General features: G+C 45.5%; 1 long non-coding RNA gene across 1 annotated transcript in view; it reads left to right on the top strand.

Moving 5' to 3' along the window:
- Positions 1-167: 167 nt before the first annotated feature.
- LOC308617807 overlaps positions 168-15157 on the top strand; it is a 39198-nt gene continuing 24208 nt past the window's right edge. The window contains exon 1 of the long non-coding RNA XR_014015939.1: positions 168-404. This is a non-coding gene — a long non-coding RNA (uncharacterized lncRNA). The remainder of the gene's footprint in view (positions 405-15157) is intronic.

Genomic DNA, 15157 nt, shown 5'->3' with positions numbered 1-15157 from the left:
GGAGCAACTGGGCCCGTGAGTCACAACTACTGAGCCTGCACGTCTGGAGCCTGTGCTCCGCAGCAAGAGAGGCCGTGACAGTGAGAGGCCCGCGCACTGCGATGAAAAGTGGCCCCCGCTTGTCACAACTAGAGAAAGCCCTCGCACAGAAACGAAGACCTAGCGCCACCAAAAATAAATAAATTAATTAATTAAAAAAAAATGAATGGGTTTTGAGGATATCAGTGCGGAATCTTTCCTCTGCCTAAACATCTTTGCTCTTGCCCCATTTTCCTTCCAGGAATCTTGATCCTGTGTGACTTGCCTCCCCCTATACCAAGCTCACCTACCTTTTGAAGGGTAATTGATTCCATTCCTGCCGGACAGCCTGGGATCTGGCTCGCCCAGTGTCCTGCACTAAGCAGGTAAGCTGATTTCTTCAGAATCCTGTAGATTGTGAACACCTCGTGATGTTACTCATGTGGCCTCAGGTATAAGTTTTCATCTGTAATGAGAAATTCTTATCTAAAATATTAATATAAAGCCTGAAACTTCCCTTTGAACCATGATTTTAAAATTGAACTTGACGAAGGCACCAGAAATTGTTAAAGGATATAAGAAGCAGTTAGGCTTTTTCTACAAATTCAAACAGCCTAACATGACAAATCACAGTAATCTGAGGTAGCAGTTACCGTGTTTTACTTTGAATCTAAATCTTTGATTTTTGAGTATTCAAGGTACAGGGGTAAACCATAAAATTCTAACTTCATGACTCACATATAGATATCCAGCAACTATTTGTAGTGATTCTAGCAAAGTCTAAAGTGTTTATTGAAACATACTTTACATATATCGCACGTTGGTAGCACACCCAGTGGTCCACAACTACATTTCAATAGCTAGGCTTTCAGGAAAATCTAAATCTATCCAGACTTCCTCTACTGTTGAGAGAAATTTCTTAAGCTTATGGTTTAACTTGCCAGTAAACTGCTTCCTCTAGAAAGAGGATTTCTGTTGACACCAGAACCAGGAGTGAGAGCCCAGCCCCAGGCTCCCAGGTCGAGATTCCATAGGCCAGGCCTGGCTAGATATCAGACGGACAGAGATCCTTCAGGACTCCTGAAGCCTCCCGGACCAGACTCAGGGAGGAACAGGAAGGGCTTGGGGACAGGCACACACACACCTCTGCTCAGTGCCAGGGAGGGAGAGGCTGCATTCTCCATCAGTGCAATCTCCACCCCTGTTCAGTGGCCACCTTCACTGAGAGCCAGACTTCTTCCAGAGAAGCAGAGATGTGAATCTGGAAACACTACTGGGGAGAGTGTAGCTGAAGCACTGCAGCCTTTTGGGATCAGGTGGAGGCAAGGGAAGTTTGAAAAGCTAGAGACCTGCTGGGTCTAAAGGGATGAAAATGCTGGGAAGCCCAAGATTAAAGTGCCAGGAGATTGGCTTCCTGGTGAGAGCTCTCCTCCTGGCTTGCAGATGACTCTCTTGTTTCATAAGGTAGAACGCAAAGGAACTCCAGTCTCCTCTCACTTAGAAGGACACTAATCCCATCATGGGGGCCCCACCTATATGACCTCATCTAAACCTAATTACCTCCCAAGGCCCCACCTCTTAATGCCTTCACACTGGAATTAGTGTTTCAATATGTGAATTGGGGTGGGAAGGGGGGACACAAACCTTCATTCCTAACAGAGTGTCACTGAATTTTGGGCTCAATCTGACTGTAATCTCACAAAATTCAGACTTTTTAGTTTGCCTTTCTCAGAGAGCAGATGCTGAGACAAGAATACGGGTGGTAGGTGATCCCAGGAAGCATAAGTGAGAGTGAGGAAAGCAGGACTGGGGAAGGAGAATGTCAAGGTTGTGTTAAAGTGGGTTTACTTCTATGGGCATCTGGGGTTCAATCCTGCTGGGGAGCCTCTGATATATGGTACTGTGTAATGCTCATCTGGTAACACCCCTATGTGATGGGGTGGTTGACAGTCACTCAGTGACTATCTCTCCTTCATTAGCTGGGGAGTGGGCACCCTCAAGAACATTAACTCCCTTGTAGTTTCCACTTTGTGGCAGAGCGAGCTCCCGTAGTACCAAAGAAAGTAGTCAGGCAAACACATGCGGGCATTGAGGTGGGGAAGCCATGGATGTGCTGGAGAGGTCTCCCGAAGCTGCTGGTGAACTTGGGTGGACTGGGAGAAAGCATCACATTCCTGATTCTTCCTACCCTTTGGACCATGTTGAGTAGACTGCTGCTGATGCTTTACAGTGGTTGTACTGTTATCCTCTGGGAAGCATATGCCAAGAGAATTAGGACTGCCGAAGATTTACTGGGGGATAACACCTGTGTAAAAGGGGAAGAGGCAGGATTATGCAGAGGGAGCTGTCAGACCATAATGTGTCCCTGACATTTTCTGCCAGTCCCACAGGGAGCTCTGGAGCAGAGGACCAGTTTGAGGAATCCCACACTGGATGGAAATGGCTAGGCTCCCTCCATCGTTGGCTTGGAGCCACTCTAAGAATGTGGACTAACAGCTGGAGGCTATTGGGTAGCCATGCTCCTCACAGATGGACAGCAAGTGCTTTCGAGAAGAGAGCTGTGTGGTATACCTCTATGTCTACCTGTGATGGGCAGCTATGAGCACCCAGATCTTCAATCACTGCTGCAGGTTGTCTATAAGGACCATCATTATAAGATGTAATATTTATCTCCTTCTACTCTCAACCATAGATGCCAACACTTCCATTGGTTTAAGTTGCTTATTTTGGTGAGTGCCCAAGACCTTCACTTCTAAGAGGTCTGAACCCCTGGTGACCTTATCAGGCCATGTTTGCTGCAATTGCTTATTTATGCTTAACATTGGGTGTGGAAGAACCAAGCAACATTCCAATGAATCATTTTCCCCTCTCCTCTCATGTAGCAGAAAATCTTGATAGTCTACTGGCAAAAGAGCACTGTTTGTGTCCCTTGGTATAAGCATCTAGATCTAGGACCTCTAGACCTGCTGAACTTAACTTGTAGGGATGGAAAGCACAAATTTCCCAATTGGGTCACTGGGTGTTAAGACAAGGGAGAAACTTAATTCCACTCCTTGGTTCCCAGACCTATATTCTAGCTCTTGGAGACACGGCATCGTTTAATGGCCACTAGTTTGCTAGCAAAGTACACCAACACCATTGTGATGAGCATGATGCTTTCAAGTTGCGGTTCCTGTCTTGAATTGTTAGCAAACTCAGGTGGACTATGAAAGCGGGAATCACCAGTATGATTCCTTACACCCATTGGACCACGTTGAGTCTACTGCTACTGATATTTCATGGTGGTTGTGTGGTTGAGTTTCTTGGAAAGGATACTCTGAGATGCTGACTTAGGAATGCAAGGGTTTGGAGTATATAATGTTGATCAGAGGGGCAAAGGAAGGTCTAGGCAGAAGTCAGACTGGGATGGAAGATGGACCAAGAACCAGGTGGAGAGTGCCATGGCAGGCATCTTCTGTTAGTCATCCCACAGCAGACTGATAAGGCTGGGACTTCTACTCCTGGCTCACTTGGCCCCTGGATGTGGGCTGCCCTTGGGGGACTGACAGCTACCTGGAGGCTCTTGCTGGCTGTGCTCCATACCAAGCAGCACGTCCTTCCCTAAATGGAGATCTGTGTGGTGGGTTTCTTACAGAACACACCGTCTCTGCAGTTCATCATCAAACTGGTTCTTTACCTGGACACGTAAGAGGGCATTTCAATGACATGCTGGTCTGGCAGCTTCTTGTTAATATATGATAAAATCAAGGTTTCTGTAATCATGTGTCTCTGTAAGATGGATTGCTTGTTCCAGGTGACTTAATATGGGCATTTCTGCAGTAAGTTAGGTATTCTGGAAGCCCCTAATGGTGCTAACACAGGCACTGTGCATGGAAGTGCCAGGGCATGGAAGGCAAATTCAAATCCAGAATAATTATCACAGAAGGATGGATGCTTCTCTCAGGAGGGGAGAGGTCAGATGTAATCACCTTGCCAACAAGAGGCTGGGTGGCACTGTATGGAAGTTTAACATCTGTTTCTGTTGCTGACAGGCCAGCTTTAAAACAATGGCAGTAGCTAGATTGGCTTTGAGAGGGAGCCATGATATTGACCCATGAAATGGGTAGACTTTTTTGCAAAGCAACTAGGGGGCTGAGCACAGAAACCGGCTGACTTCTGGACAAGTCATCCTGTCCACTTACTGAGCACATCTTCTGTGATGAATGATCTGGTAGGCACTGCCTTTTTTTTTTTTTTTTTTTTTTTTTTGCGGTATGTGGGCCTCTCACTGTTGTGGCCTCTCCCGTTGCGGAGCACAGGCTCCGGACGCGCAGGCTCCCGCAGGCTCCCGCAGGCTCCGGACGCGCAGGATCAACGGCCATGGCTCACGGGCCCAGCCGCTCCGCGGCATGTGGGATCCTCCCAGACCGGGGCACGAACCCGTGTCCCCTGCATCGGCAGGCAGACTCTCAACCACTGCGCCACCAGGGAAGCCCGGCACTGCCTTTTGATTTAAAAAACAAACAAACAAACAAACAACTTATGCCTTGTGCCTATTCCCGTAGGTCCTTCTACATGCCTCTTCCCCAGACCTCCTTGTCTCTAATCTTCTAATCTTTATGCTTTCAGGACACTGAGCAGCCAGCCAACCCATTTGCTAATGCATGGGATTCTGAATACCATCTTAGACCCCCTCATTTCATAAGAAGTGATCAAGTGTACTGATTGAACTTATGCCCACTGGGAGAATTCTCCCTCAATGTTCCTTAGGGTATCCTCTAAGGAGTCATGAGATTGCAGCCATCCATTAACAATTCATTGTTTCTTATTGAATGAATCTGTCTACGAACCAGGGCTTTACTTTTCTCTCCTTGTCACAGGGATTTCTTCATGGGGCCACAGGTGTGAGCTGAGAGGTATAAGTGCAACAGAGATAGGGGATGATGGGGGCGTGGAGTCATTTGTTCTTGTAACTTAAATGTGACCTTAGATTTGCTTGGGACTTTCCACAAATTCACTATTACCTGTGTAACACTGGTGCCCATTGGACCTTATGCTTTTAAGTCTTACAGTGTCCAGCTCATCATGGGAAGTTCTAAACCCATACTTGATGCTTCATGGCTAGGAATTCAGTCTCTATTAAGTCTCAGTATTATACTTGGAGCCAATTTCCAAGTTAAGTTTTCTATGGGCAAATGTATGAACTTATTCTGCAACCTTAGGCGTCTGCTGTTACCTCTCACATTCTGGCCATAGGTGTGTTCCGGAGTACTTGATACTTCTGATTTCCAGGTCTAACAATATAACACCAATGATAAGGTGGATCAGAAAGACCTTTTGTGGAAAGTCAATATAATGAAGATTCCTGTTGAGTTCTGCAGGAACTTGCATCTATTCCTACCATGGGTGTGGCTAACACTGAGATCTGTCAGATTGTATTTTGAATGGCCAGACCAGAGGTACTCAAAACTGGCAGATTTTGGAGCCCACTGAAAAATGGTTAGGGGCACTATTCCCAAGTGTGACATATGCTGTCTTTACAATCCAAAGAGGCCTACCAATTTTGAAGTTACACTTCCTTCATGGTAGGAGATAAAAGGTGCAGTAAATTGTCCTTTAATTTGGAAGTAGGAAGTGATGTCCTGCATGCCCTAGACACTTAATAGCAGCAGTGATGTGGCAGGCCCTGAATCTTTGTAGGTTTACCTACCACATTCTGGCGCATAGGTCTTCAATTCTAACAAAACAATGTCAGGAATAAGCTAGACCAGCAGAATCTTCTGTGGAATGCCAATATAGGTTCCAGTCTTTTTCATTGATGGTCTTCTTGCAGATGTCATTTTGGGGTGCTCGTGAGAAGAGGTGAGCTCAGGGTCTTCCTACTCGCCCATCTTGCCCACTCTCCCCAACATAATCTGGAATGCCAATATAATCAAGATTTCTGTAGATTTTATTGTAGAGAGTAGGAAAGTTGACATAACTCTAGGATGAGGCTATGAATGTATAGTGCCGATGTTCCCATGAGAAAGCAAATTGATACTCTCTTCACTGAGGATTGAATAATGTATTCACTAGATCAGGAGATGCATGCTAAATGCCAGAAGTAGTGCTTTTTTTTTTTTTTTTTTTTTTTAATTTTTGCGGTACGCGGGCCTCTCACTATTGTGGCCTCTCCCCTTGCGGAGCACAGGCTCCGGATGCGCAGGCCCAGCGGCCATGGCTCACGGGCCCAGCCGCTCCGCGGCATATGGGATCCTCCCGGACCGGGGCACGAACCCGTGTCCCCTGCATCTGCAGGCGGACTCTCAACCACTGCGCCACCAGGGAGGCCCCAGAAGTAGTGCTTTTTACTAATAAAGATCATACCTCCATGACAGCTGTGATAGTTCACTGCCATCTGTCTTGGGACTCCGAATGTCTCATTGAAACAAGGAATCACAAAGACCTCTGACCCAAGGCAGGGTGACTTCTATTCTTACCAGCCAAGGGAGTAGGCACACAAAAGAAGTCCTCTGGTTGGTCATCTTGAACCAGTGGTCAAAGTTCTTCTGTGCTGGGAAGCCTTTCTGGTCTCATTACTGAAGTTCTCCAAAGCACCGCTCTGTTCCATATTCCAGGACCTTTCTGATTGTCTTCCAGACATGAGTCCTGGAGGACCAGTTCCAGTTCTTTTGAGGCAGGACACTAATTGTCACGGACGTGTTCTTAATCTAGAAATCCAGGTTTCTTTAGGAGAACTGGGGTTCCAGCCCAAGACACGGGATGGATAGAAACGCAAAACAGTGACCTGCTCACTGGGCCTTAACTATTGCTCCAGGTATGGGAGATCATAGTAAAATGGATGCCGTAGGGACCACCATAGGGTGGGGTTGTCAGCAAGAGCTGCCTGACTCCTGTGGCGTCTTTAGGTGGTAATCAGCCCTACATCCAACCCCCTCTCAAGTTGTGAGAAAATTAACTTCAGAGAAGCAGATCCTTCTGCCAGTGGGTACTCTAGGTGCAAACTGCCTTACTGTCAAGCCAGTGTGGGGGTGAGTGGAGTAGGGCCTGGGCAGGAAAAGGTCCTAAGGCCTAGGTTCAGTGAGCTGCTCACTATGTATCAAGGTGTAATCACCTACTTTTCCAAGCCAAGAAGCTGTGCCTGGCTCGAGGTCTTTACACCTTGCTTGAATTTTTCTTTCTTTTTCTTTAACCATAAGTGAAGTAGTTGCCAATGAAACCATTGACTATAGCTCTATTCACACATTTGTCCTCAGACTGTAGCAGATAGAATAAAGGTCATGTTCACAAAGATCTGTCCTCTGTCTGGGGAGGTTTAGAATACCAGACACATTTTCTTTACATCAAAAGAACATCAGCCTTCACACTTTTTAGAGACCTGATGTGGCGGTGAGGTTATTTGAAGAGTGACGATCAGTTTGCCATGAGGAGGTACCTGGAGCTGACTCGATCCCTGGGTGTCTTGAATGGCTCCAGGCTGTGCTTTTCTGGATCTGCCTCTGGTTAGATCCTTGTGTTGTAATGCTCACTGATGTAATGCTCACTGACTATTTCTGATCCATGTGGAAACATGGAAGCCTGGATGGTATCAGTATGGTCCACAAGTCAGATGTGGTGGTGCCATCTTCATAAGCTACTGGGTATCTCTTCAGTTTACCTGAGCATTAGTGTTGCCTGACATTTGGGTGAAGGGAGCTATGACGCCAGTAGAAAGACTCCTTTAAAGGAAAGGAGGGAAGGAAGGATTCTTTCATGGAAGGTTTGTGGACTTATCTCTTCAGGAAAAGAGAGAATTTCTCTTCCTGCTTCATTTTTAACCATGAAGTACAGGTCCTGGCTGGGCTGGATGAGGAAAAGGGCTTGTGTTTGGGACAGCTGTTCACCCGCAATTCCTATATTGGGAGACATGGTATTACCTTTGAGTTGAACAAATGTCCTGGAATTTCCTAGACCAAGCCCAGGGGCCAGTGTGAGGTGGGTGTGTCCGGGCAAAGGATTGTAACCCTGAGTGCTGGCAGATCTCGGGTGCTGGGAGCTGGGCTTGAAAAGTCTGTTCAAGGGAGTTGAAACTTCAGACTCTCTGCAGAGCTGGGGGTGGAGGGGAGGAGATACCTTGGTTGGCCTCTATTTTGACAACAGGCCAGGCTATGTGTAAACAGATGTATCATTGGATAAAATGTCCCATGACCAAAATGAGTGTTGGCAAATACATGATAATAATTGTTCTAATGAAGTTTGAGTATTAAGTACAGCCCAGTGGGCTTTTTTGGGGGTCTTAGAATGGCTTAAAAGGACTGACAACCATTTTTGTTCTGTTCTCTAAATTTTATTTGTAGAGAATTGAAGATTAGAGGTTGTCACCTCTTGGGTGTCTTTGGCTATGGCTTCAACCTTAGAGAATCCTCGTGTTCGGTGTCTTTTTCCTTGAAAAGGCTAGGCCTCCTGTTTATGGGATGGCATCCAGGTAGCTCATCTCCAAGGAATGAGAATCTAGATAAGGAGTCTACACTGGGAAACACATGGCTCTGTAAACCTTGCTTGAGTGATTGTGGTAATGAAGCACAAGGCCTGTCACTCCTATAGGCAGTTAGCCTGTTACTGACAACCAGGGGGTACTTCTGAGCCTGTGTGACACTTGCAGGGAATTAGTACACTTCAGGTGTCTTTGGTTTTCCTTATTCTTTCATGATCTGTCCCTGGATACAGGAAAATGTTGTACAAATTTCTCCATTAAAAACTGGCACCATAACATCTTGCCACATTTGACGTCCTTCAGAGACTAAAATTCTCAATTTGCTTCCTGCTCAGTGACTGAGCTGCATCTAGAATCCAGCCCTTCTGAGCTGCAGAGCAATTAATATGGTAACAGTGCCCCCTGGAGATGACACCCTGTTACCAGGCAGCTGGGTACTGAAATCTGTTTGAAGTGTCTCTAAATGAAGCCTATGGGCTTCAGGAATTTTCTTGCTGGGGCAAGCATTGAAGCAGCTGTGAAGATAGTACCTGAGTTTCCCCATCTTCCTCTGTGCCTAAGTGGCCTAAAGATGACTTCGTTCCATGTCAACGTCTTACCGTCCTAGACCATCACCTTGAATAATACAGTCTGTTATTTGTCAATTAAAAATTCTACTCCTTCCCTTTGGTTCAAGAAGCTTTTCAAATCATCTGTGAGGTTGCCTGCTATCATGACGCTGAAAGACAATCATGTAGCCTCCAATAAGTTTTTAGGGGATAATGACATGCATAAATGTAAATAGCCTAGGGTGGAGCCTTTGAATGCTTGGAACTTGGATAGCTGGGACCATTTTGTAGCCAGAGGTACATCTCATTCCAAACTGAATTCAAACATACATCCTTTACATAAAGCACTGCAACAGAGTCACGTGTCAGACTGTGTTTTCAGGATGGGATTTGCATTGTGAAAGCTGACATACGCCCTGGCAAATGTGAGGGAGATGGCTGGACTCAGCCTCTGCACTCACATCAAGCAGACCTTTGACGGCTGACCCGTTGTCTTATGAAATGACATCATTTCCTTCACTTGGGTGGATTCACACTGCCAGAAAAGTTCTGGGTTGCTATTTGGTTCCTAATTGACTTGGGTTCAGTGCAGACTTAATGTGGAGGAAGGCATCCCTGTCCATGACTGAGATGAAGTACATCCCTTGGGCAGGTATCTGGACTGCCCTATGGAAGTGAAACATTCCTCACCCCAGTCCTATTGCTGAAAACCTTGTTTCCTGCCCACGTTGAATAGCCTGAGAGGACCTCTCTGGGTTATGGGAAGAAGGCCCATTTGTGTATCTGTTAGGTGCCTATGTTAATGAGTTATCCTCTTGTATTGATGCGTTTATCATTATGTAGTGCCCTTCTTTGTCTTTTGTTGTATACTTTAAAAGTCTATTTTGTCTGAGTATCGCTACCTCTGCTTTCTTGTCATTTCCATTTGCAGGAAATCTTTTTCCATCCCCTCACTTTCAATCTGTCTTTAGCTCTGAAGTGAGTCTCCTGTAAGCAGCATGTAGATGGGTCTTCTTTTTTATCCAAGCGTCCACCCTCTGCCTTTTGATTGAAACATTTAGTCCATTGACATTTAAAGTGATTATTGATAGGTCTATGCTTATTGCCATTCATACACAAAATATAATGGAGTGGCACATGCCATAACGACTGGAGTTTGTACAAGGAGACACTTGTGAGGTCTTGGATCACAGGATTTTGAACTTTTCCCCTGGGATTTCTGAGCAGGGAGGTGCTTCAGAACTCCATGGCTCCTCTCTCCTTTAAGTGCTCTAAGAAGTAACTTGGTGAAGGACCATAGCAAATTTATGGCTTGAAGGATATTGAGAGATCCATTCCCAGTTGGTAATGCACATACACTGGAGCTTTTATCATTCTAAAGAGCTTACTAGAGAACAAGAGAGGGATACTTCAGTCCTACAGGCTTTAGTGGTGGTTGCCAGCTGCCTTATTGTCTTCCTCAAAGGACCAAAGAAAGTTCTGGACCATCCTCTCTCCATCACCAGTATGATCCAGTAAATGATGGCTCTCTGCCTCCCTCCTTCATTTCTCCTCTACCTACCACAGTTGGAGAAGGAGAACGTCATGTCTACAGAGAACTTTCTCCCCAATTCCCCAAGCCTTCCTGGATCCTCAGGAAAAACTACTTATCAACTTAGGCTAACAATGAAGATCAAAGAACTGTCAAGTTTTGGAACATGCTTTAGACTTAGTGGACAGATTAAAAGAGCACCAATCCTGCAATATGAAAAGAGGCACACAGTGAGATTGCGTGTCTGCTAGGGAGGCTGTGGGCAGTCCTCAATTTTCTCAATTTGGTTTGTATATTATAAGCCAAGCAGAATCTTTAGTTCCAAATAACGGTATCATCACTGTGCAATAGTAAACCCAGGGGGCTGATTATTTGCTGCTCATTAAGCAGCAAAAGTTTCATTTCCTATGTGACCTAAAAATTTAAAGATTAAAAAACGGACCTGTGAAAAGTCAAGTGTCTGGGTTTGGCTTCCCTAGAAAAGACTCCTTGATGATGACTCACATGCATTAGGTTTATAGGGAATGTACTTGGGAACAGCACTGGAAAGGAAGTAAAGACAGCAAGATAGGGCAGAAGGAGAAGTTCAACTGTGTATCCTCAATAGAAGTTTCAACCAGCCCCATGAGGAGTTCTGGAGCAAGAATGGCCCTCCAGAGTTGCCTTGAACTGAGCAACATGGCTGGACCTCTGGATACCTCAGAGCAGCCCGGGAATGTGACTTCCCCCAGGGAAGGGGCAGAGTCTTGGTTGAGGCAGTTCTCATTGGAGTAAGAGCCATTCCCAGAGGGGGATGAGCATCTTGGCACTTCCAGTGCAGGGATTATCAGTGGTGCAGCACTGCAGACATCTCAGGAAGGATGTGTATCGTGTGCCCATCTGGAAATAAGCAGATCTTGGCAGATCTTTTTGTCCTAGGGCTATCCTCATCTAGTTAAATTTCCTTTTACGTCCTGTTAGGTCTGTGAGTCTCAATTCCAGGGCCACAGGTCCTTCAAGGAAAGTTCAGGGGATGAACTGCAGGGTTGGAAGCAAATCTGGATGAATCCCTTCTGATTGGCATAAGAAGCAGACAAAATCAATAGAGGTGGTTGTACTGAAACAGTGATATCAAGGGCCTTTGTGTGGTTTTGGGTCCTTTATCCCATTTCTAGAGACACCCCCCAATCTTCTTGCTAGGCTCCAAGTCTTTATTTGGGGACTCTCTGTAGCTCTGTGCAACACCTCACCCATTGCCACACACAAATTGATTATATCAGATGAACAGGGTGGATTGACCAAATCCCAGGAACACACCACCGCTCACCAGGAATGTCACTTCCTCCCGGGGACTATCTGATACTAGCTAGTGGTCAACTTTTGGTGAAAAGTTTACTCTGCCTACAGCATCTCATCCAGAAGAATCACCCAGAACTCCTGTCTTAACCATAAGTAGTTTGAAAAGAAGCATAGTTTGTTTCTTGGATACTTAACTACCTTCACTTAATGAGGAAAGTCTGGGTAATTTGGGAGAATGCTAACATAGCTGGAAAGTCGGATCATGGCCTCACCCCAAAACCATCAGTGCTGAAGACCTGTCCATAGCCTTAACAGAGCTTAGTGGACTTCAGTTGTGAATCTAGATATGAGAATGTACCCAATTCTAATTAAGTGGTCTCTCTGTATAGACAGATGACTTACAACTTGGTTCTCATTGTCCTTGTTAATGTCAGGGGTTTCTGTGCTTGGTGTCAAGAAGTATCTTAACAAGCCTCCTGGAGATGGCCCAGAGGTATACATCCATTCTGTACTCTGGTTAGAAGCAGTAGGCCAGAGTGGCTGATGGGAGAGGGTAGAGTGGTGACTGGGCTTTATCGGTAGATGTTACTGGAAAAGCAGGTGATGGATCTTCTGGCATCCAGGCTATTTTACTAGGATGCATCTTCTCAGTGATAAAGATTGGAGATGTCTTGGGATTGCTAGGAGGACTTTGCCAGGGTGAAGGGTGCCTTTAGATAATGTTATGGTTCCTTTTACATTTCTTGCCCAAATATTTGACTGAAAGTCATCTCTGCCTATGGCTCTGTTCTAGGTGTTTGTGGTACTCAAGGTAGAAGAAAGGTTTTCCTTGTTCTCCATGAGGGGGTTCTTGAAATCAGACCATAGGGTCTATTCAGGTTTTTCCTTAGAGCACCCTCCTGCAGAGCTCAGAGGTTGTGTCCCCTCAGGATGGACTTTCTTCTTCCACGCAAGCCTGTGCTGCATCGTTCATGTCTTCTCCTGCTCTCCATTGGCTCCAAACTGAACATTGTCTGATGCTCTCGTAAGTCTGTTCCCAGAAGGTTCATAGTCAAGACTGTTCTAGGGAACCTCAGAAGACTGGGTGGTGGGCTGATTCAGTATTCAGCAGATGAAATCCAGGAGTACGATACATGATAAAAGAACTGGGTGACCATCAGGGGATCTAGAACACATCTCTGGAGACACATCTGGAACTAGCATCAAGGGTAGATTGCCCTGGACTGAGGGGTCTAAGCAAAGACTGATATATGGTTCACCATATACTGGGGCGCAGCCTGCCCCCAGATGGTCTGAGTGTGTAAAAAGTTGAGCAGATCCTTCATAGACAGACATGATAGCATTCATGGTGATGGGGTCCCAGGGTCCAGAACCATGGAACATAGAGCTGGGTGGCTCTTTATGGAAAACAGGGAAACATACCCTTATCCTTGAAAGACTGAGTGTTTCACAGTCCCTCCCATGAATTGCTGTAAGGTTGCTGTCTCTACCCTCCCTCTTCTGAGGATCTCTGTTACCCTGATATTTCATAATACGTCTATTTATCTTCCCCTTTCATGTTGAACCCAAAAATAAAGTCACATGGGCAGACAAAGGACGATGGCTCACTTCACCCTGGGCCTCTTGTTGTTCTAGGGGGAAAGTCACCTAGTCAGGTTGAACTTTGACCTCCAGTCATCTTTACTTGATGTACGTAATTTTCTTAGCTTTCTCTATGGTAAGGGACTTGGCTGTTTGCAGCTTTGAGATCATGTTCTTTAAGCTTCAGAAGAGTTAGAAGTATCTGAACCTTATTAGACATGGGAGGGATATTTTAGCTTGATTCTATGTATGTGGCTCATCTGTGCCAAGGGTCTGGTGACCTCTATGTTGATCAATGAAGTTCCATTAGGGTCACCTCCAGCCGTTGAATGCAGCTCTCTGCAGCATTAAGACGACATCAATTGTGTAGGCCCCAGGGGCTTCTCCCACCAAAGTGTCAGGACCCAGTGTTTTCTTAACGTTATCTTGTACAAAGAAATAGAACTATCTTAGTTGTCAATTGCCATTGAAGTTAAGATCTCTGTATTTCATGGATGCCTTGGTCTATTGAAGTTTATTCTGAGTTCACACCTGTGGGCCTCTTGTCTGTGTTGGTCTGCTGTTTTGTGGAAAGAATGCAGAAAGTGAAGACAAAGCTTAGCAAAGGGCACCTGGGCAGGACCACAGAGAAGAGTCCTGGGGTTTGAGTCCTGTACCCAACACACCAGACCTGGCCTCCAGTGCAAAGAATGACAGGCAGGTTGGTCTCCAGTCATAGCTTTCAAGATGTCACAGTGTGGCAACTGTATTGTGTCCCCAGAGGGAAATAGAGCAACCTTCAACTCTGTTAACCTTCACTGTCTTTGTGCAAGCCCTTGGGGCAACAGTGCATGATGGAGGGGAGAGGTCTTCTGGCAAACTTTGAGGAAATAGGTGGAAGGTGGCTCATCTTGTCTCTGAAGAACAAGCTTTCACCAGCCAAGGTGGAGCTTTATCCTTGTGTGCTGCTTCAGTGTAAGGAGTCTTAGAACTCTTGAAGGTTTTACCTGTGCTGTGCAGCATTGAAAGACTTCATATTATTTGGACTTAGTCTCAAAGGCAGCTGACTAGGTCAGGCCTTTCTAACGTCATTTGTATGGATGTTTCTGGCTGGCTGGTTCTTTGTTGTGAGAGGCTTTCCTGTGCATTGTAGGATGTTGAGCAGCATTTGTCTATCATGACAAATGTCTCCAGACACAGCTATATTTTCCTTGGGGAACAGAGTGTCTCCTGCTTGAGTCAATGAGCTAGGTCCCTCAAGGAACACCTGAGGGCATCTTGTAGCTCTTCTCCATGGGGCCTTCATGGATGGAGAGCTGGATGCTTAGGTATTTTTCTCATGAGCTCAGAAATATGGGAGAAAATTTCAGAGAAAGGACAGGATGGTTCTCCCACTGAAGCCAACTCTCTCCCTCCTTGGATTTCCTCAGTGTAGTTCCTACAGCTTGGCATTTGCTGCATTTCCTCTTCTTTTGAGGAAGTGTACTATGGAAAGTTGCTCTACAAGCTTTGTATTAATTTCAGGGCTTTAGTTAATTCTTGGCAGTAGGTGAGATCTCCTTTAATCATAGTAGCTTCATATATTCCTTCCTTCATCTATTCACATGGATCCTGCTAGTAACCATTTCAAAGCAAAACAGTCTATTTTCTTCTGAGGGAGTAGATCTTAGATTAAGCAAAACCAAAGGTAGTACTTTGGACAAAGGCAGCCTAAATGAGTCAACTAATTTTGCCAGCTGAGGTTTAATTATTTCATCGATGTGTTCTACC

This window comes from Mesoplodon bidens (genome assembly GCF_964165515.1).
Source record: "Mesoplodon bidens genome assembly, chromosome: 1".
NCBI lineage: Eukaryota > Metazoa > Chordata > Mammalia > Artiodactyla > Ziphiidae > Mesoplodon > Mesoplodon bidens.
Note: the sequence above shows the minus strand (reverse complement) of the source record. Positions and strands in the feature narration are given on the sequence as shown.